General features: G+C 48.5%; 1 pseudogene; it reads right to left on the bottom strand.

Moving 5' to 3' along the window:
- Positions 1-18,908, bottom strand: part of LOC149350507 (uncharacterized) — a 37,744-nt pseudogene extending 18,836 nt beyond the window's left edge.
- Between the last annotated feature and the right edge of the window lie 1,286 nt (positions 18,909-20,194).

The raw sequence follows: 20,194 nt of genomic DNA, 5'->3' as shown, positions 1-20,194 counted from the left end.
GAACCGCGTGACTTCATTTTATACTTCTTTTTTATTTACCTGCGCTGTCGTTCCCGCGAAAAAGCGAATTTTCTTGAGGCCACCTGTGCCCACAAAGGTGAACGAAATCTACTTACACGATTACGAACTATCCAATACAGGAAAAAAAAAGAGAGTAAGCTGTAATCTAGCACACTCCCTTTTAGGGATATGCTACCCAAGCGCTGAGGTAGATTTACGTTACTAAAATTACACAGTGCTTACGGTTGGCAACGAAAAAAAATTCCCTCTTCAAAGCATGCGAAGTTCTAGCACTCACGAAGATTTTAACCAGTGTTTCAACCACCTCTATTTGCTAACCTCAGGACCACCTGTGGAGCGTTTAAAAGCCACCTCCCATTTCTAACTGCATCAAGTCACTATGCTGTGCAGTGGGAATGCGACTCAGTTGCCAAGAGCAAGCATTCGGCACATTTAGTGATCGAAATCTACTCTGGAACACCGACAGCATACCCTGCCCCTAAAAGGCAGTGCGCTAGAAGATAGCTTAGTCTATGTTTGCTCCCAAATAGGCCTATTCGTGTTTAGAGTGAAAGTACATACGTATACCATTTACACAGTATACAGTACCACAAAGAGCACAGAGCGACTCCGTTGCCAAGAGTAAGCATTCTGCACATTTAGTGATCGAAATCTACTCTGGAACACAGACAGCATACCCTGCCCCTAAAAGGCAGTGCGCTAGAAGATAGTTTACTCCGTGTTTGCTCCCAAATAGGCTTATTCGTGTTTAGAGTGAGAGTATATACGTATACCATTTATACAGCATACAGTACCACAAAGAGCACAGAAAATAGACAAGCTGCTTGGAGGAAGCAGGCTAAGACCAGAAGCATTGCTTCGCTGTCCCAGAGGCGTATAGCGAAAGATGCGGTCGTATAAGATGGTCAACTCACACACAGCTAGCCCTCACGACAAGTAAATGCCTAGCTCAAGGCAAGAGTATCTTAGTTCAAAATTCCTGGATGCCCGAAATACAACTCGTTCTCCGCTCATGAGCCGAAAATGTTTTTTTCCACCTGCATATAAACGCGCGCGCAGACTGGTATCATGATACTGCCCCTGAGAAAGGGACAGCACTTGCTTTTTAGATCGGAGGAGTTGTAAGAACCGTTGTAGGAGACTGCATCAGGCTGTTCTCCTACCTTGTGCGCACTTTAGGAGTCACGCGCTTGCGTCACACGCACACACATACACGCAAAAAAAAAGCTTCTCCTCGAGAAACTCAAGAAAAGGGGAAATAAACGGAGCCAAGATGCCCTTAACAAGGCAGTGTCTTGCTCTTTTGTGTGACAGCCACGAGGTCAGTCGGAGCGAGGCAGTTGATCGCATTGTCTGCGTCTGTTCGCACTGCAGTGATGCTGCCGCTACTCGCTGCACGAGGCCCTCGGAACAACCGCCCGTTGTCTGGACAGAAAGTCATCGGTCACTGGCCTAGCCTGTCGTTGACGTAGAAAGCCCCTAAGCACGTCGCTGTTCTCGAGCGCACGCTGTGGAACGGTTCGTCTCTGGAAACTACAGCCGCATCTCTTCCTAGGGGCTCATTGCGTGCATTCATTCGGCACAAGTTACTGAAATTTCTGGACAGTTACTTAATTCGTCTCTGTTGTCGTTTCTCTCTCTCTCTCTCTCATTTGTGACTGCATATGAATACCTCTACGAGAGTTTAAGAGGTCGAGTCTTTGTGTCCAATTCTCTTTCCTTAATCACTGCGACCCCATTCACCGACACTCTGCGTGTAATGGAACCATCTGGAGCGACTTTACGCTAACCACCCGTTTTTTTTTTTTCGTTGGCTCTTCGCTTTCATACTTCATACAGGGTGTTGCTTTTCTGCAGGACCCTGCACTGCGGGCTGTTCTGCGGCAGTTCCCTGTGGTTTTTGTGTGTTAAAACGGAGGCCTCTGTCTGCGACAGTAGGTGCATGTTTTTCCTATTCGGAGGCCTTTACTAAGCAGTGAAGACTTCTCGATTCGGCTTTAAAGGAAACGCCGTATTGACACAGTTGTACGAAGGCGATCCACGTGTATCCTGTTCTTGTTTGACTCGTAACTGATTTCAGCAGTTTTATCTCCAGTTCTCGAACATCGGACTGTGGTATAGTTTACATCAACAAAGTAGTCCTCGCAGGCTGTGAACATAGTAGGCTGTAACATTTAACATTACTGGGAAATAACCCTTTTTCTCACGGCGCTCGTTGGTTTTCGAGATAAATTCGCACGATGACTACAATGACTGCTATTACTACTTATGTTACGAACGAGCTTGTCTGCAAGCTGTACTTTCACTGTTTCTGCGGAATGCTTGTGAGCGAACACACGGAGACACCTAATTCCTGACATCGTGCAAAGTCTCCACTATGATTTTTGGTTCGTCGCAGTGTACACATAGCAAAATGCCTTTGAAAGGACTGCATGCTGGTCAGACATTGCAGAAATTCAATTAATGTTATGCGAATTACAATAATTTAATTACTTTTCTAGTAATTTATAATGTGATGTGTTACCTTTCTGGCCTGGTAATTAAGTAATGTAATGAATTGCTCCGAGACAGTAATTTCGACGCATAAGTAATTTATTAATTGCGAAATTACTTTTATTAAAAAGGGCACCACTGCTCTTTGCGTCGGCAAAGCTTTCGCCTCTCGTTTGCCGAGTCGTGTGCACCGAGGACAGGAGTGATGCGTCACTGAATGCGTGCCGTTGCAAACATTCTTGGGAGTAAGCCTGCGGCACACGCTTACTGTTTTGTCTCGCTCTACCCTGGTGCCCGGTGTTAAATGTCGTCTGCAACAGCCAATCCCCAGTACAGCTTCGTTAATATCCACCATCAGTTGCTCGGATGTTTTCATTTGAACCTTGAGCTGTGTCGTCCTTCTTCTTGCGTCCTCGTCCTTCGTGCTGCTTCCGTCGGGAATTGAATCCAACTAGTCCAGTTTTCCACCTTACCACCATTCTTATTTCCCCATGCAAAAGTGTGCATCAGTCGACTCCGTTTTCATCCGGCAAACGAACTTTTAATAAAATGTAAATGCATGGACAGTTTTTCTCCTTAACTCCAACGTCATTCCCTTCCTTCCGAAAATTTAATCTGTTATCATGATTCGAAGGTTAATATGCTGCAGGAGTCGCTGAGCGAGATGAAGATTCTCGGACAGTGGCCACGGCGATCGACGGCGGTGACAGGCCTGCCAAGCACTGCTGCTTTTCTTGAGAGCGTCGGGCCTGCACTATAGGCTGTTAACTTCACCGCACGTTTATTGACCTCATTTTCCCCTAACTCCCTTTTCTCCTTCACCTTTGTATCCCCTCATCCCTTTTCCCTAGTGCAAGGTAGCAAACCGGTTTCTCCTTCAGGTTAACCTCCCTGCCTCTCCTTCTCCTCCTCATGTTGCAGGAGTACAACTCTGTTTAGCCTACTGCCACTGCCTGAAGCCTCTTTTTTTTGTCATCAGTAGTTGATTCATGCACGAAAAACAGTATTTGATGTTCCTTTTTGTTGCATATGACGGTAATTGCAGAGCGGCGAAGTGGACGGATTCCTCCGCGTTTTCTATTTTCGTCACCCGAGAGAGCTGTTCTCAATAACGCGTTTTTGTTTTGAGGTTGCGCTGAATGTGGTGCCCTTTGTAACGATTCAAGTCTCTATAGCTTCTGAGCTTCAGCAACGACGTCGAGCTTTTGAACTTTCTGTACCACAACGCTGCCTTGGGCTTATGGACGGGCTTCAGCGTACTAGATACTTTCATGTGCATCGAGCTTTATAACGAGGCTCTGCAGGGTGCAAGGCTGACGAAGAAGAAGACGAAGCAGAGTGCTTTTCGTCCTCCTTTACTGTTGCGCAGCTGGGCGCACTTCCCGAGTTTTATGCTTACAGTGCGAACATAAAATCTCTCTTGTGGCCTTACTGACCGTGCGTGTACGGATTTGCGATGAATTTACCCTGTTTCACGACGCTGACCATGTCTTCTTTCTGGTGAGCTTAGAAAATGTGGCGGAGTTTTTTATGAGTTGTGAATAACGACTGGGTAAACGGCTGTTCGTCTTCACCTAAGAGATGGAGACAATACACTAAGTTCTTCGTACGTATACGCACCTGCCTGCGCTCAACGCTTATGCCGCAGCGCACAATTGTCTCCTGCGTACTTTTGAGACCTCTGCTGTTCATGGACGAAGAAAAATTACTGTGCTATCCCTGCTCCACCAACAGCTCTAAAGTCAGTGACCTGCAGCGGTTTTCCCTCAGTATTGCCAAGTCCGCCGAATACAACACTGCTGGCTCTTTGTATAGCTCGTGCAGTATGCGGGTTTGTTTAACACAGCTGCTTTTGCTGCTGCTGTTTGTTTGTTTATTTGTTTTTATCTCTACTTCATCTGCTATGAATGTGATCTGTGCCCACACTCTTGCGTTTAATTAATACTTAAGTGTCCCTGGTGGAGCGATTCCCGGCATAATAATCACAAGGCTAACGTCACCAGTAGCTTGCCAAACCTCAACCTAAAATCCGAGCTCATCACACAAGCGCGCTGGAGAACAAAGAACAAACAAGCTCAATGACAGTGCGCTGCATACGAGAAAAAGTAGCATGCACGCTGTCATTTCGGCATTAATTAGGCCGCTACAACTCAAGTAGCATTCCTGAACGGTTAAGTATTCAAGCAGACGTTGTAGACGCTTATGCCTTGCCTTTCTTTTATTTCGGCTTCGTTTTTCCAGGACGCGAAAGATGGCGCGCAGTGTGCTGTCGTAAAAGCTTTTATTTTAAGCCACGCCACATGTGGCAGCCAGTGCCTACGTCGCGCACAGGGCGTTTATCACACGTGCGAGCACTGCCGGACGCGCGGCGAACAGTCGTCCTTCGCAGAGCTTCTGCGGCGGCAATGCCTCGAAATAACCTGTGGAACGTCGATTTCAATTTATCATGTCAATTTGCTGCTTTGAGGGCAATTTATTACTAAGTGTCCAAAATTGCTGGCGCTGTTTACGTTTTAGGCGTCGATAGGTTTTCTTCCCCGTGATAAAACTTGCCGAACTGGCCTGTCGGTGAATCATTCTTTCAGTGAATTAATACTGGAGGTCAGGCAAAGAAGCAGTTTTACTGCAGCACTGGGCGTATCAAGTGTTAGCATAAACCTGCTCGTTTTTCTTATTCCTATATCTGAAGAAACTCGGATAAAACACAATGAAAACCATGTTCCTCTAACAGAACAGTTTTCATGCACATTTCTAGAGAAAGCGCCAGTAATTCTGAGAACCTGCATGTCTTTAAAAAGGGTCAGGGATATAACGGTAAGACTACATGGCTGACCCGGTTCCAAGGATTGCTTAAGTACGCGCTTGTTTTCCTGCTGCCGTGAATACCACTGAAATTGGTGAGAACGCAGTGATTTGCCGGAACGTTACTGCGCGTTTCAAGGCCGCATTAGCGACGTGTGATTGGGATTTTATGCCGCTTAGTTGCCACGGCAATACAGAAAACCTTATTTCCGGGCAGTTTGCAGCTGCACAACTCAGTTTTGCCAGGCTCTGCAAAGCTCGCTTCTTGGCAAATGAAGCACGTAACGAAACCACCAGAGCAAGAGAGCTCTGCGTCGTAGCCGTTGCCTGCATGCTGCCCACTCGCCGTCTCCTGTACCGTGAGAGGCCCAGCGCTGCTCTGCAGAGTTCCCAAAATGGTGTGGCTCATTGTGTTGTTCACCTCTTGTCTTTAAATGCGTGTATAAGTGGGCAAAGATGCAACGCTAGAGCTCCATTGCACATAGTTCATGTTCGCACTGGTGCTTTCTGTGCCGTTGTCGTGTACTTCTACGCGTCGACAAAAAGAAAATCAAAACCGCTTAGAAGTGGAAATAACACGCCAGAGACAAAACTACATTTAGACGACACACAGCGCTGGTGTTCTTGTCCTGTGTTTTTGTACAGCTCTGTGTGTCCTCTATTTTTTTTTTGTCCTGTCCTTTATGCCAACTTAGTGCCCGTCAAATTCAAACGATTCACGTAATCTCACGTAAGCGCTGTTTGCATGTGAATCTGAGAGCTCTGTCGGCTGTGTCTGCTCTCGCTTTTACCACAGCACTCGTTTCCCAAAGGATGTGTGCGTGTCCCTCGCTACGCTCGCGCTAAGGCCAGCCGAGGTGTCCCCAGATTCCGGTATAAGGCAAAACGAGCTCGTAGCGTTCAGTGCCACCGATGCAGCATTCCCACTGCCACGTCGCCCGCGCAGTGTCCTTTTCCGTTCGCATTTGTTCTCCCTCTTTTCGACGCGTCTATCAGATCGCCAGGCGCGCGTGGCCGAGGACGGCCGCGCATCGGCGAGGGGAAGCTTCGGAAACGTTCCATTTCTCTTGTTTTCCTTTCGCGCGCCGGCGGCCACCTGGATGCCACCTGTGCGCTCGGCTAACATCCCCGCCGACTGCTCTGCTCTGCCGCAGCGAACGGACACACACTCGCACCAGCCCCGCACCGAGCCCGCGCCGCTGCCGCGGAGACAGATCCCGCTGCGCGGCGCACAGAAGCGCTTCACGGGCGCCCCCTGGCCGCCGCCGCCAATGAGCGCTCGCCCCGTTTCACTCTACCTGCAGCTTCGTTTTTTTTTTTTTTCCTTTTTCGGGTTTTAACGCTACAGGACGTCAAAGCCGGAACTTGTGTAGCGGAGCAGCGTGCAAAACGCGACGCATCATGGACGACGCCGGCTCTGCTCACACAAGCTGCGGTCGTTTTCACGATAGAGAAAAACAGTGCCGGTGCGGTGGGTGGCCTTTTCCGGCGTGGCGACGGCTAATATGACGCCGCGATTGTTCGAACGTTTAAGGATAGTCGCTGGAGAGCGCTGCCGGTGTTACGCTGACCGTTGTATTCGCTCCTTTCTTCGGGGTGTAGTTTCGTTTTCAAAGCAACTGCTTGTGTAGAGGCAGGAGGATGGAAAGAGGTGAAAGCGATATATAGTGATTTTTTACTAGATAGCCCTGGTGCACTCTTTAATCCTTGAACAAACAGGGTGGGCCGATGTACCAAAACTCGTATCGGTTCATGATGTTGACGTTCACAGACTGCAGTAAGCCTAACTGGAGATCGTCATCATGACGCCCTAAACTGTACTCCAGCAACATGGTGGAAAGAAAGAACTGAGAAGAGGCCGTTACGTCACATGCAGACGACGCCGCTGCGCACAACGTTACTATTGACTCCGCCATCGGCCAAAGACCCCCAGCAGTCCTTGCAAAAACGCGTGACTTCCGCTAGATTTATTGTTATGCTGCTCGGATAGCAAGCGCACATCCTATGCTTTCCTTCCTGCACGTCCAGCAAGAACTTAAGTTATGCAAATTATTTGGCAGGTGTGTCGTGGCGGCAATCAATTACGACTGCAGCAAATGAATGATTGGTCTAGCCTGTATTATGTATGCGACAAACATTTAACCTTCTCCGAGTTACGCGCGTATTTACATCGTTTAAATAACGTGTGAACGTAAGCTACGCCATGCTTGCCAGAAGTGCGCCTTTGTGTTCTCTTCCTAGATTTATCTCATTAAAGTTCAGAGGTGGGTGTTACGCTTTTATTTTAGGAGCGGGGCAGGCGAGGAGAACCGGCGTGTTCTGAGTCAAGACTGAGAGACTGGCCGGTGGACAACGAACAACAAAAAGATGCACTCGCGCTCGTATTGCCGCAGCGCGCATGCCGCACAAACCTTCGCCGCGCAAAGAGCACGAGCAGCGCGCGCCACACAGCGGCGTCCGCTGGAGTTGAGCCGTATGCCACGATAGCTTCAGTTCCTGAGAAACATTTGCGACAGCCGTGACTGTAGGAGCGCGCAGCAAGACGTGCCCTTCTGTCGCCACAGGTGTGGATCAGTCAGCGCTTTACACGGCGTGCTTTTTTATTTAGCAGGTCAGAAAGAACGCCGAAATTGTGTTAGCTTCCGTTTGACACCGTATTTAAGCTATAAGATGCGCTGACGACAACTGGAAGAAAGGAAAAACACGTTAGCTCGCTCTTTCTTCCCCGCCAACAATAAAAGTTATCGTAACTTAGATGCCGCGTTCGGCCCAAAAAATGGGATGCTGAGTACATATGAGGGCCTTTGTTTTCATTAAAGGGAAATTTGAAAGCGCATTCAGTCGCAAAGGAGAAGAATAGCGAATACAATCCGGCCTGCACGACAGGCGCGCTCTCGAACGGACGCCGGCCGAGCCCCCTGTGGGGGGCTGACAAGTGTGAGGCGCTATAAAGCTATAGCACAGCTGAGGCTTCCACTGACAGCTCGAACAAAAAGGCGGACACGCTGCGGATCGGAGATTCAAACCACGGTGCCGCGACCTCTTTCACTGAGAGGAGAGGGAAGCACTTCGTCGCGCGCTAGCGAACGGCTTTTGCTGCGTGGTGAACAAGAATTTGAGCAAACTGTCTGATGTTTCGATTTTTTTAAAAGTTGTTTGTCTTTATTTCATGTTGCGTTGAACTATTTAAGCACAATCTTGGGTACTTTTTCTTTTTTTTTTGGTGATATGAAGAAGTTCTTAAAATCGAAACATTGGAATAACGCCGTCTCGTTGTAATGCTGTGCTTTTCTACGCCCTCCGTTATTTCTCCACTGGCCGCCAAACACTCGAACAGAATCTCGAATAGAAGGCTGACGTAGCTCGATTTCACTTCGGAAATAGTACTGACCAACAATAATAGTGCAAGAAACCGCCACTTTGCGCATGCTCTATCCAAATTATTGAGATAAGCTTGCATGCTTATTGCCATACTTATTTACTCCTCCCTGCGTTCTCCGGCGTCACTCAAGGCGTGCGAATGTCTTTTCTTGACAGTCGCAATCTGTACACAACGCTTGAGCGGCTTATGGTATATTTCACTCAGTGTGACTGCCCTAGTTCCCTTTAGTTACATGTTTGACGGTTTTCCTTTTTGTGGTGAATAGATGATTGGGCAATCTTTTCGTTCGCTGATACTAGGACGAATTCTTAACTCCGCAGCAGCATGCTGCCTATAACTTGTGGATGCTTGTGTGTGGATGCTTGTGTGGATGCTTGTGTGGATGCTCTTGTGGATGCTTGTGTGTGTGTTGGCAGAGATCTGCTGGGTCACAGAACTGCGCCTCAGACTCTCGTATTTAATTATTATTTAATTCGTAGCTACGGTGAGCGTGTGCGAGAAATTACCGTTCTGTTGTGTGCCTTTCTTCTCGTTCCTCCGCTCTCTTCTTTGGCCTTGCGCCGTTGCGCTGCTACGCCACCGTAAAAAAAAAAAAAAAACAGTCAGCCCGTCTTTGTGCGATGTGCCGCCATAATGCGATACGGCGTGCTTAAATTTGCCCTCACGTCTGAGCACCAGTTGAGGTTTTATTGAACCATCCTGCCTCCAGGCGGTCTCGAACTGTGGGTCTGTTTCAAAGCGAATAATACGGCGCATGTGACCGCTGAAACTGTTACGTGGGCTGGTACTTACAGCACCTTGCAAGCGATTGCAGAACCTAAATGAAAAGTTAGCAACAATCATAAAAGTTTATTTCATAGATAATGGGTTCCAGTTTTGGAGGTTTGTACGGGAGGAGATCGATTGCTTAAACTAGGGCGGAAGTTGAATAAAAAGCGCCGAGAAAAGAGGCGAACGAAGGAAAGGAGATTAGAAAAAAGATAGAAGTTATCTGTTTTTCAGTGTAGTAATTCCTGTGGTAATCGCTCATTTTGGGATGCTAGAAGGCTGGTTCCTTGCCAGTACGACTAGATTAACCAGCCTTAACCAGCCTCCACTTTTTAAAGGTAAATAAATCTAGCTCTTTATTGGCGTTATATTCGCGTACTGCATACCGTGCACGTCTCCGCGCATAACGTGATTTTTTTTTACCAGGACTTTCGCAGCACTCGCGAGAAGAGGCCATCACTCCGGCATGTGGCGATGCTTGGCCAGACCTCCAAGCAATTAGCAATGAGCGTGTCGACCTCCGGTATTTCGGTGCAGTGGGGAGCAACGACGAATACGATTTTATTATGCATGAAGTCAAGTGTAAAATAGAAGAGCAGCAGACATCATACCCTCATTTTGTAAGCACACGTTGCTTCTTCATGTGGAGCCTTTTGGATCTGCCAGCGTCGCGTATGTCAAAATCTATTGTGGCCACCCTTGAAAAAAAAATTGCGTTGCGAATATGGGAAACGAATGAAAGCGTATTGGCTGCGTTAAATCATAGCACTTATATCCTGTGTCATTCATGTGGCGGAAGACTTCTGAAAAAAAAAAAATGCTCGAATCTTCAGCGATCTGATCAAGGATTTCCATGAAGGCGACACATAGATATTCCCGGAAGCTTCTAACACTGGGACCAGTTGCTCTTTTGATTATTTCAGATTCTACAAAGATGACCGCATGTCAGATAGTTTCACAATAGTCTGACTCTTTTACAGCAAAGAATTGACTGATTACCGAAATTACGGACCAAACTCCTGTTATTAGGAAGTTTCATTAAAAAAAAAAGTAGAATCTTTCCGCGCAACTAGCAAAATTCTCCTCTTAGATTGTAGTTGTTGCTAAGAAAGTATAGAAATGGTGCGTTCTTTGAAGCGATGATGCCATGATCTTTGTCACTGTGATCACGGAATCAAAAACAGGATTTGAAAGCCGGTATGTTCAGTGCCGAAGTCATAGTCCTTGAAGAAACATCGGGATTTGTGACATTGACGTTCGCGACATTTGTATGGAATTAACGATGTTGAGACCAGGCACTACAACACACGCCTTTTAAAGCTACTGCTTTGATTGCATGCGTTGTCTCGCTTGCACTAAAGTCCTCAGTGAATAAGCTATGAAAATCGATTTGGAATCGGCGTTTTAAAATTGAGCATTGTTCGAGCACTGTCCGTACACAAAAAATTCAGTCATTTGCTGTTAGTCGACTCAAAAAATTTACGGAGGTTTCTTCTACAGTTCGTACGACGAAAATGTCTGCAGGAATGACTTGCAACTACAGGCTTTCTTTTAATTGTGTCACTAATTATGTAAGGAGGGCCGCTTTACCATCCAGCAGTCGATCCGTTTTAAACATTAAGTTGCTTTTTCAGCTCAGCGGCTTCAAAATTAAGGATGCATAGTATAGCATAGGCCAGTGGAATCGGACTATGACCACAGGATATAACAAGAGGTAACAGAAGCAAAAAGAATCCAAAGCCAGTAGTTTACATGTCAGCTGTTTGCCATCACGTGGATTCCTTGTATTAATCCGGTTGCCAACCGCACTTCTACCCTCCTTCCTTATCGACGCGCTAATATTATAAGCCAGAAGCAGTTTAAAAGAAAAAACTTCCGTCAGTAGCGGATCTACAACAAAATAGATGAAACGGACGAATAGCAGAATTTGTTTAGTTGGCATGAGTGATCTGCTCGACGAAGAACGTCTGGAGGAATGCAAAGAAAGGGATGTCGGGGTAGCCCATCTGCGTCAACTCTCCAAAATTAAAAAGTGACTGAAAGCAATGAAGAGTTGGTGCAAGAAGTGGGCCACTCCAAGGTGTAGAAGGAAGGTGAACATGAAAACAGGTACAAAAAAAGCCATTAGACGCGACGCCAAACTCATTGTTTTCGAAGTTACTGAAATGGGCGAAGTGCGTGCAGAGGGCGATGTGTGCGTGTATGTGTGCTTGTGCAAGCAGACGTATCCTTAGTTCCTCACCACGTTGCAAAGCGGCGGCAAGAAAACGATGACCACGGGAGCGGTAGTGGCGTGCTTGTTTTCGATAAGTGAACGTCTTGAAAGAGTTCACGGTACACGTTGCTTAATAAACATCTTCTCAGCAATAACTTAAAAGCCGCATACATCTAAGCAGTTCACGCCTAATACTTCTCTTTAGGCACTGAGATGGACCTACAGTTGCCCCTTGCTATCGTAGTCTTTACTGCTGTACTATATGGAGCTACGGTTTGTAAGCTCAAGCTTCCAAAAAATTACTAGTCTTTTTTATTTTTCGCCTCCCTCGTGTGTCACAAACTATAGATGAGCTGCGTCTGGAGTAAATAGTTCATTTAAGCACGAAGGGTCCCAGTATACAGTCGATTGACTTCCATGACGAGGGCAGAGCATGCCTCAATATGCGCGATGTAAGTAGTGGCCAACTTCTAAGAAGTCTTGATAAAAATATGCATTGCATTACACCTTCCGTATGTTCTGTTTCCACGCTCGTTGCTGAGACATTCAGTTCAGTCAGGTGCGAAGCATAGCAATACTAGCTTGTTGCTTGATTGAATAAAGACAGAAATACTGATGCAGAGGATGACCCTGCCTGTATAGCTCTGATGGAACAAAACCAGATGACTGACTGAGCGACATTGTGTGATACAGTGACAACGACAGCTTAACCAAACATTGGCTCCAGCTACGGAAATGCTGGTGTTCACTACAAACGGCGCTGACGAAGAGCAGTGCACACTACCAGGGCTACTGCCAACTGCTGTGGTCTTCTGTTGCTACAATGTCTGACTAGTGGCAGGCAAGCAAAGTGTCAGCACCACTGCCGAATGCGCGGCTGGGCGCTAGCTTTTAAAAACACCCTGCACCAATGCTTTTCATGTGTTACAGCGTCCGTTCTCTGTCACACGTAGGGCTGAAAAGTCTAACAGATATAAACCAGTACCTTTTGCTGGGCTAGTTGGTGTGACATTGTGTTCAGAAAAGAAAAAACAGTGCTAAATTCTACAGAAACCACACAGAAAGACAGCGCCCGTCCTGTCCGTCTTTCTGTGTGGTTTGTGTAGAATTTAGCGCTGTTTTTTCTTTTCTGAACACAAGATATAAACCACCTTGGTCCTTGTTGTAATCCAATACCTCAACTTCAGTTGTGTTTGGCATGTGACTTACACGTCGTAGTTATTTCGGGAAACTGACGAGGACCAAGTTGAACACACTGAAAAAGCTTTTAATGCGAACGTAAGGAAGCAAACATTTGGCTACATCAATAGAGTCGTTAACACTTTGTATAGTCATCAGTAGGTCTTGAGGCTGACACATCTAATGTGTAGAGAATTAAAGCGGGTGTCGTCATTAATGCTATGTTTTAGGCTGATACATGGAGATCTAGGAATTTTCGTGCTAATATCAGATGACACCATCCTCACGACGAAGAGACCACGATGGCGGTATGCGACAGCCCTTTAGGATATTTTGGGAAAACGAAGGTGTTTGAGCTCCATTATTTGGGAGAAATAAACTCGGGTGACAAAACTCTACAGTTGGGCTCTTCACGGAATAGACAGCGTCCACGAGCTTCGGCTGAAAGCCTTGTGGCAAGTGAATGTGCACTAGCAACAATATATCCGACCAGGTGCACGAATACATAGTCGCCTCGGTGTACGGTCAGCTTACCTTGTCGGCCACCATAACTCCGCCACACGACCCATGCCGGTCGCGCATCTTCGGCAGTCCTCTTGGTGGAGTTAAACAGTCAGCCCTATGCTGGTCTGCAACTCAAGATTTCCGTGTAGTTGTTTATTTAAGCGCCGGTATACAGTGCGAGAAATGGGGCTATAGTTATGGTACCACATGGCAACTTGAGTACGCGTAGTTGAGTCAGGATAGGATAGACGAACGTGGAATACAAGATGCAATGCGCTACGTCCCGTTGTGTCCTGCGGTCCGTCTTCGAGCATTCGGTGCTAGCTAAACTCATTGAAGTTACCACGCACAACCGTACTCGATCCTAATTTTCTGTTTCGTATTCCCAATACTCTAGCAAGGTCCGAAACCTAACACGTCCCGACGTGGTGTTACGTGTATTTTTTTTTCCTTTTATGACACCTATTTTTTTTCTCGTTCAAGATGCCTAAACATACGCAGCATGGAACAGACAAGCTATCAGCTGGAACGCGTTGAATCGGTCTGTTCTCGAAATTCAGTTCATATCTGCAGTGCTGCAGAGGCGCTCTGCAAGTCATGATTTTCCAGCAGTCGCCATGTCAAAGTGGACACAAATTGCCAAATACAAAATAAGAATACCTTAACAAGACTGACTGCGGGTTAAATGATTATATCCGCAATTAGCTTCATTCAGCTGCGTCTCCTACGCACACATATGAACAAAAGGTCTTCATAACACGGACTGGTACGTGCAGTGATGAAGACACCCCACGCGGTGTTGCTGCCTGCAGAATCATGTTAAGGTCTGCATGTACTAAGCACTGCTACATCGCCGGCGCATTTTAGCGAGAGCTGCAGGTTTCATCTTGCTCCTACTCAATCTTTCGAGTTTTCCTTTTTTTTTTCCTCACTTCAACGGCCCTTCTCCTATAATTTCAAACCGGCTAGGTACGCCAACAGCGCGCGACGGGCCGCTACCCATTGTACCGACCTTGCAAAGGGGAGCGCGAAGCAGCCAGGGCAGTGTGTGCTCTTGACTGGCGGGGCGAAAAAATAAGAAGCAGCCGCACAGCAATGGGCGCCTCGCCGAACAGCCTCACACTTTCGTACCGGTTGCCGCCGCTGCAAGTGTGAAATCCGGCACTCCTCAAGCCGCGTCGCCTTTTCCAATGCAATGAATCGCGCGAGAAAGACGCCGCCGACACATGCAAGAGGGCAGTTTTGATTGATCGCCGCGAGCTGCTGCTGCTGCTGCTGCGAACGCGCAAACAACCATCCGCAGAACCGCCCTAAACGGCTTAGGGCCCCAATTCGCATAGCTTGTGGCCGCGCCGGCGAGGAGGCGAATAACAGACGGCTCCCTGGCACTTTGACTTTTCTGGCACTATGTTGCTATCTCTTTAGCGCGAAACAGAGGACCTTCTCGACAAAGGAGAGTCGAGTGCAGCCTGCTTTGCCACTCACTTATATACGTGGCAGGGTCGCGCCTCTGATGATTGCCCTATTCGGCGTACGGCGGTTTCCGCCGCGGTTGCAGTGCTGCACCGGGAACTCGAGACGGCTTTCCTGGCTATAGCTCAGCCTCGTTCGCTGTAGTATTCCGCGCGTCAGGTCCGGGCGAAGCTTCGAGCCCAGCCGATGCATAACTCGTTTTCCGTCGGCCATCGTCGCACGCAGTTCCCGGAAAAGGTTGTCCATTCGAGAGGACGGCTGAGCGAGAATGGCGTCCTTAATAGAAGCCCGTGTGGCGAGCTCCCGTTCACGCTATTTTTCAGGCTCTTCTGAAGCTGGCTTCTCTCGACAATAATCGGAGCCTCTCTTGCGAAGCCCGACCGGTGTGGTGCGCTTGCTGCCGTGCATTGCCTGCCCCCGGAATTAAGCGTTCCAGTGCATTTTCTTGCGTCGGGAAGTGTAGTGGCTCTACTTTTCTTTGGCGACCCCACGAAGCAGGCTATGCGATGAAACTGTGGACGTATGCATCGCCATGAGTACGTTGGTGCACACCGGCAATTGAATGCACCGAGCTGAACTCGTTTATGGGGACAATTGTCGCCTGTTTCTGTAATGCCAACAGTTCTGAAATAATTAACAAAAAGTGCAACTTCCTAGTGAGGCTATAGAATAAAGCATGCATTAATGGCGCCGTGAGAGCTAAATTAATGCCGCCCCTCCGCGGTGGCGCAGTGGTTACGGCGCTCGGCTGCTGACTCGAAAGACGCGGGTTCGATCCCGGCCGCGGCGGCCGAATTTCGGTGGAGGCGAAATTCTGGAGGCCCGTGTACTGTGCAATGTCAGTGCACGTTAAAGAACCCCAGGTGGCAGAAATTTCCGGAGCCCTTCACTACGGCGTCCCTCATAGCCCGAGTCGCTTGGGGACGTTAAACCATAATAAACTAAACCAACCAAAAATTAATGCCACTCAAAATACGAGAACAGTTACAGCACTATAATTCGAGTCAAAACTCGTTAAAATCGGCCAAAAGGTGTTTCTTTCCTCTGTGGTTAAGAGGCTGTACTTTATTTTCGGTGCACAAAATAAACAAAGAGAATTGCTCGACCAGTACAGCCAGTTTATTGCATCATTTATTTCAAGAGCGAAGAGAAAAGTAGCTTTAAATGAGCGCATATCAAGACGGCAGCGCCAATTCAAAGAAGAGATCACACTAGAAAGGTTTAACTTGGAGAACACTAGCATTCGAAAGCACAGAATCTATATGTTGCTCAAAGAAGGCTGAAAAACACTCTTGGTGGGTTTTACTATATCTTTAAACAAGCGACCTTCCACACATTTTTCAGGCTTGCGGTGAAGTGCGAAAGACGCGCAGTCTTGCCTAACAAAGGTCTGAGCAGACGTTATGCCGGTGCTCCACACGACGGAGAGCTGTTTTTTTTTTTTGCCTCTTTTGCGACCCGCTTGGTATTTGTGCTTCACATTAAATATTAATGCTGCACTGCACATGACGTTCAACCGTGCGTTAATGCGTTCCGGAGCTGAAATAACCCAGCGATTCAACTCAAAATGGTACCCATTCCGATTTTCTTCTCCCGGGGCCATTAGCTACAGCACCGCAGCGCCCCCGCTGTGGCAGGGTCGGCCCACACAGCACTACGCTTGATTGGAACTGTATAGAACCGCACGTAAAGAAACAGTATACTATGCCGGCCCAGAGGTGCATGCCGTAGTATTCTGGATGCTGCAGCAGTTCGTCTCAATGCTTAACAGCACTACGCTTGATTGGAACTGTATAGAACCGCACGTAAAGAAACAGTATACTATGCCGGCCCAGAGGTGCATGCCGTAGTATTCTGGATGCTGCAGCAGTTCGTCTCAATGCTTAACGCGCCTAATTTACGACCGTGCACCCGACATGCAAGTCACGTTGACGTTATCCACTACCCACAGAAGGTGCAAGTCTCAGCCAACTCCAAACTCTAGTAAGTCACGGCCCGAGCCGGCCTCGCCATCCGGTGCGAAGGCGCTGCACCCAGTTAGTGCCTCCAAAGAGAAGAAGCGATGCTTTCAGTATCAGCTGGGCGGGATGTTCGGCAAACGCCGAACCGCTCGAAGTCGAAGGCGCGCCGGCAGAGCACAGTGTTCGGGGAGCGCGCGTGCGGCGCCGGCGCATGCGTGCGGGTGACCTTTGGATAGGGCGAGAGAGCGGAAGGCGGGCGCGCGGGCCTTCAGGTGCTCCTCTCGCGCGCACGCGAGCGCCGCAGGCGGCGTCAACCTGCGACAGCACGTGGGCCTCAGAGCCGACTCCGGCTGCTCGCATGTGTTTCACTACACCGAGCAATGGAGAGATAAAATGCGAAAAAAAAAAATGCAAAGGCTCGACAGCGGGCCAGTCGGTCCTAATTGAAAATGTGGTTCCAGCAAAGAACAGAATGTGAGACCGAACAAAATGAAAAAGTGAAATGAAAATGAAATGAAAAAAATTGAAATGTGAGGGGCAGTGACAAAAAGGAATACACAGGTGGCTTAATTCTGCAATGATTACGTCAATCAAGGACCCCCAGGGCGGTACACGACGAACGTTTGTTGCCCGCGCAAATAGATGGAGAGGATGTTACAAGCTGTTTTTTGTGCTCGGCCATTTTTCGCCTTTTGATGCGGACTTTGCTCGTGAATGCCCACACAACGTTACGATCCATCTGCTATTGTTGGCAATAACGAACGCAGTGGAAAAATTGCTGGAATTTGCTGCTTTCGAACCAGTCTGCTTAGATTTATCATCGCTTGATATCTCACGTCATCGCTGCGCACCTCAGATGCCTGTCGAAGCTAACATTACAAAGCGACCATCTAAAAACAAAAGTGAAGTGTTTCAGTACCGGCCTTCTCTCTCGCTTCTTAAATTGAGTTCATTTAATGTAGAAAATGGTAGTATTCGCGTCACTAATTTTATCTATTTTTAAAAAATTAGCCACGTGGTATTCATCTTATGACCTGGCAACCCTAGACGATGATCATTTCTGGTTCTTTTTACACGTGTGCTGCTTGCGCAACATTCATGATTCTGTCACAAAAAATAATTTTGAATTAGACATCAGACTTCACGCCTGTAGATATGTGAAACAATATGTACAGGGCAAAGTTTAAATAATCAAAGCTACCTGAACTGATTTTCATTGCTTCCTTCAGCTGTTTCGTTAGGCGCCAGTGAAAATCAGTTCAGCATAATAAATATGCCGAAGTGATCCTCAGCTGACAGAGTTTCCTCAAATACACCAGCACTCAAGTATCGTGTTCAGCTAGAGCTCATCCGATGAGAAGAATCGCGCCAATACGAGCCTCCACGTGTACAATTTTTGACGCAGTGTATACGTGGACTCTGGCCGCGCTCCTTTCACTTGGAAATTACAGTGGTCATAGCGAGACCAGCTGAGAAGCAAACAGAGTGGTTGATTGCACCAAGGACTACGCAGATCGAGATACTGTGCCGGCACAAGCGATGCGCTCTTGTTTTTCTCATTCCGAAATGAGCAGACGAGAGGGGCGAGTGCAGATGGCTCGTTTAATTCAAACGAAAGGAGCCTATGCGAGCAGCGCGCCGCGTCGCTCTTTTTCTAAAGACATCGGATGAGGCCACGTGCTTCGCAGTGAGCAGGTGAGGAGGGGGATGTTCTACGCGCCGCGCGGCCATGCAAAGTGCCACCCGAAAAAGGGGCGCTGCCAGGAAAGCATGCAAGGTTGTTCTCTGCGCAGGACCAACGCACCCGTGGCGAGGCGGCTCACGTCACGTGGCGGCAGTCTCCCGGCGACCGCGCGCCGTCGGCTGACCATCGCTGCCCGGGCGACGGCTGCGATAGGAGAGGCAAAGCATGGGGGAGCTGCGGCGGCGGCGGCCGAGCGGCTCTCACGGCGGCGGTAGAGTCATATTCACCTCCGTCCGGCGGTTGCGAGCGCCACGTCCGCCCAGTGAACGTGACAGTGGGCATCTGCGCATGGACCAACATGCCCATTGTAACGGTCACAAGGCGGCCAGGACACTGGAGAAGTCGGCTGGGTGCTCGAGCGGGTGCGCATGCGTGGCCGCTGCCTCGGGTCGTGATCGTCCCCGCCCCGGCGGCGCGTGTCGTTAAATAGCCGCGGCACGCATGCGCCCTGGTGACGGCAGCTGCTGCCGCCCGGAGCCCCAGCTAATTTTCCGGCCCACGGGACGCGTCCGCTGCGCGGCGCTCGGAGCCGCAGGCGGAGCCTGCGGCGCGCGCCGCCGGCCACGTGCGCCGCCGCGCGGGAACGCGCCGGACGGGGGGGGAGGCTGCTGCCCGACCCCTGGCTGCTCTCTCTGCCCAGGCGGCCGTGACCAGCGGGGGCAAACGACCCACTTCGGCCGCTTGCCCCTTTGCGCCCTAACCTTGTCGCCTCGGTAAACAGAGGTAGCCCGCTACCTCTAGCTCATTAGTGCTGCGAACTTCGTGGAATGGCGCGAATACAGGAAGAGCCTTAGTATGCATGGCGCACGCTGAATAGAGTAAGACGAAAAGACACGTCGCTGTTTTCCAGCGCGGTAAATGTGAGCGAAAATTCTTTCACGCTCCCTTCCCGCTTTTGGTTGTGTTATTATGCGCATTGAATGCAGCTGTCAACACTTCCCGCTCTCCATGCAGACGCGAGAGGCACGTAACAAGTGGTGCGAACGGCTGCTGACAGAGTGTTAGTTACTTTGTTGTTAAAGAAGGGCGTTTTGCGAGGTAAGGCCCCTCCTCCGCTATGTTGCCAAATTACTGCCCTGTGATTATACCACCTATTGTTAACTAAGCTTCCGAGCGCTCGAACAATTCGATAAAATCAGCCTGTGCGGCGGAAGGGCCCGCTAATGGCTAGTTGTTACTTTGCTGGAGTCGTGACCTTTAAGGTTGTTAGTTTTTCTCCTCCTTTCCCGTCTAACCCTTTCTTTATCCTTTAGAATCGAATTCCTGCCAAGTCTGACGCGCTTTAGATCTCGATTCCCCTCTAGAAAAGTCACACTGGTAAGTGAAGGTACAACGTGGGACAGTTTCTCCTGCCTCAAACGCTTGCTCGCCAACTTCGCGGTGAACGCATGTGCAAGCCACGCACGCCATCAGACGAGGAAAGGCGACAAGGTCTATTACGTGTGGGCTTATGTTTCTTGCCTTTTACTTTGCAGAACAATTCCACAGTGTGCTCCCTCCGAAGTCGTAAATAAATTATGAGCCCTTTATCATGCTTACAACCGAAATACTTCATGTTTTAACGTCCAGCGAACAGTTGCATTTGTAAGACGTGCACGAAATAGAAGGGTAGCCCTTACCGCTCTCTGAAGATTAGATAATTCAATCATTAC

This window comes from Amblyomma mixtum, chromosome 3, assembly GCF_055824585.1.
Source record: "Amblyomma mixtum isolate Tamu chromosome 3, ASM5582458v1, whole genome shotgun sequence".
Lineage (NCBI taxonomy): Eukaryota > Metazoa > Arthropoda > Arachnida > Ixodida > Ixodidae > Amblyomma > Amblyomma mixtum.
This window is presented reverse-complemented; position numbering and strand designations above follow the sequence as displayed.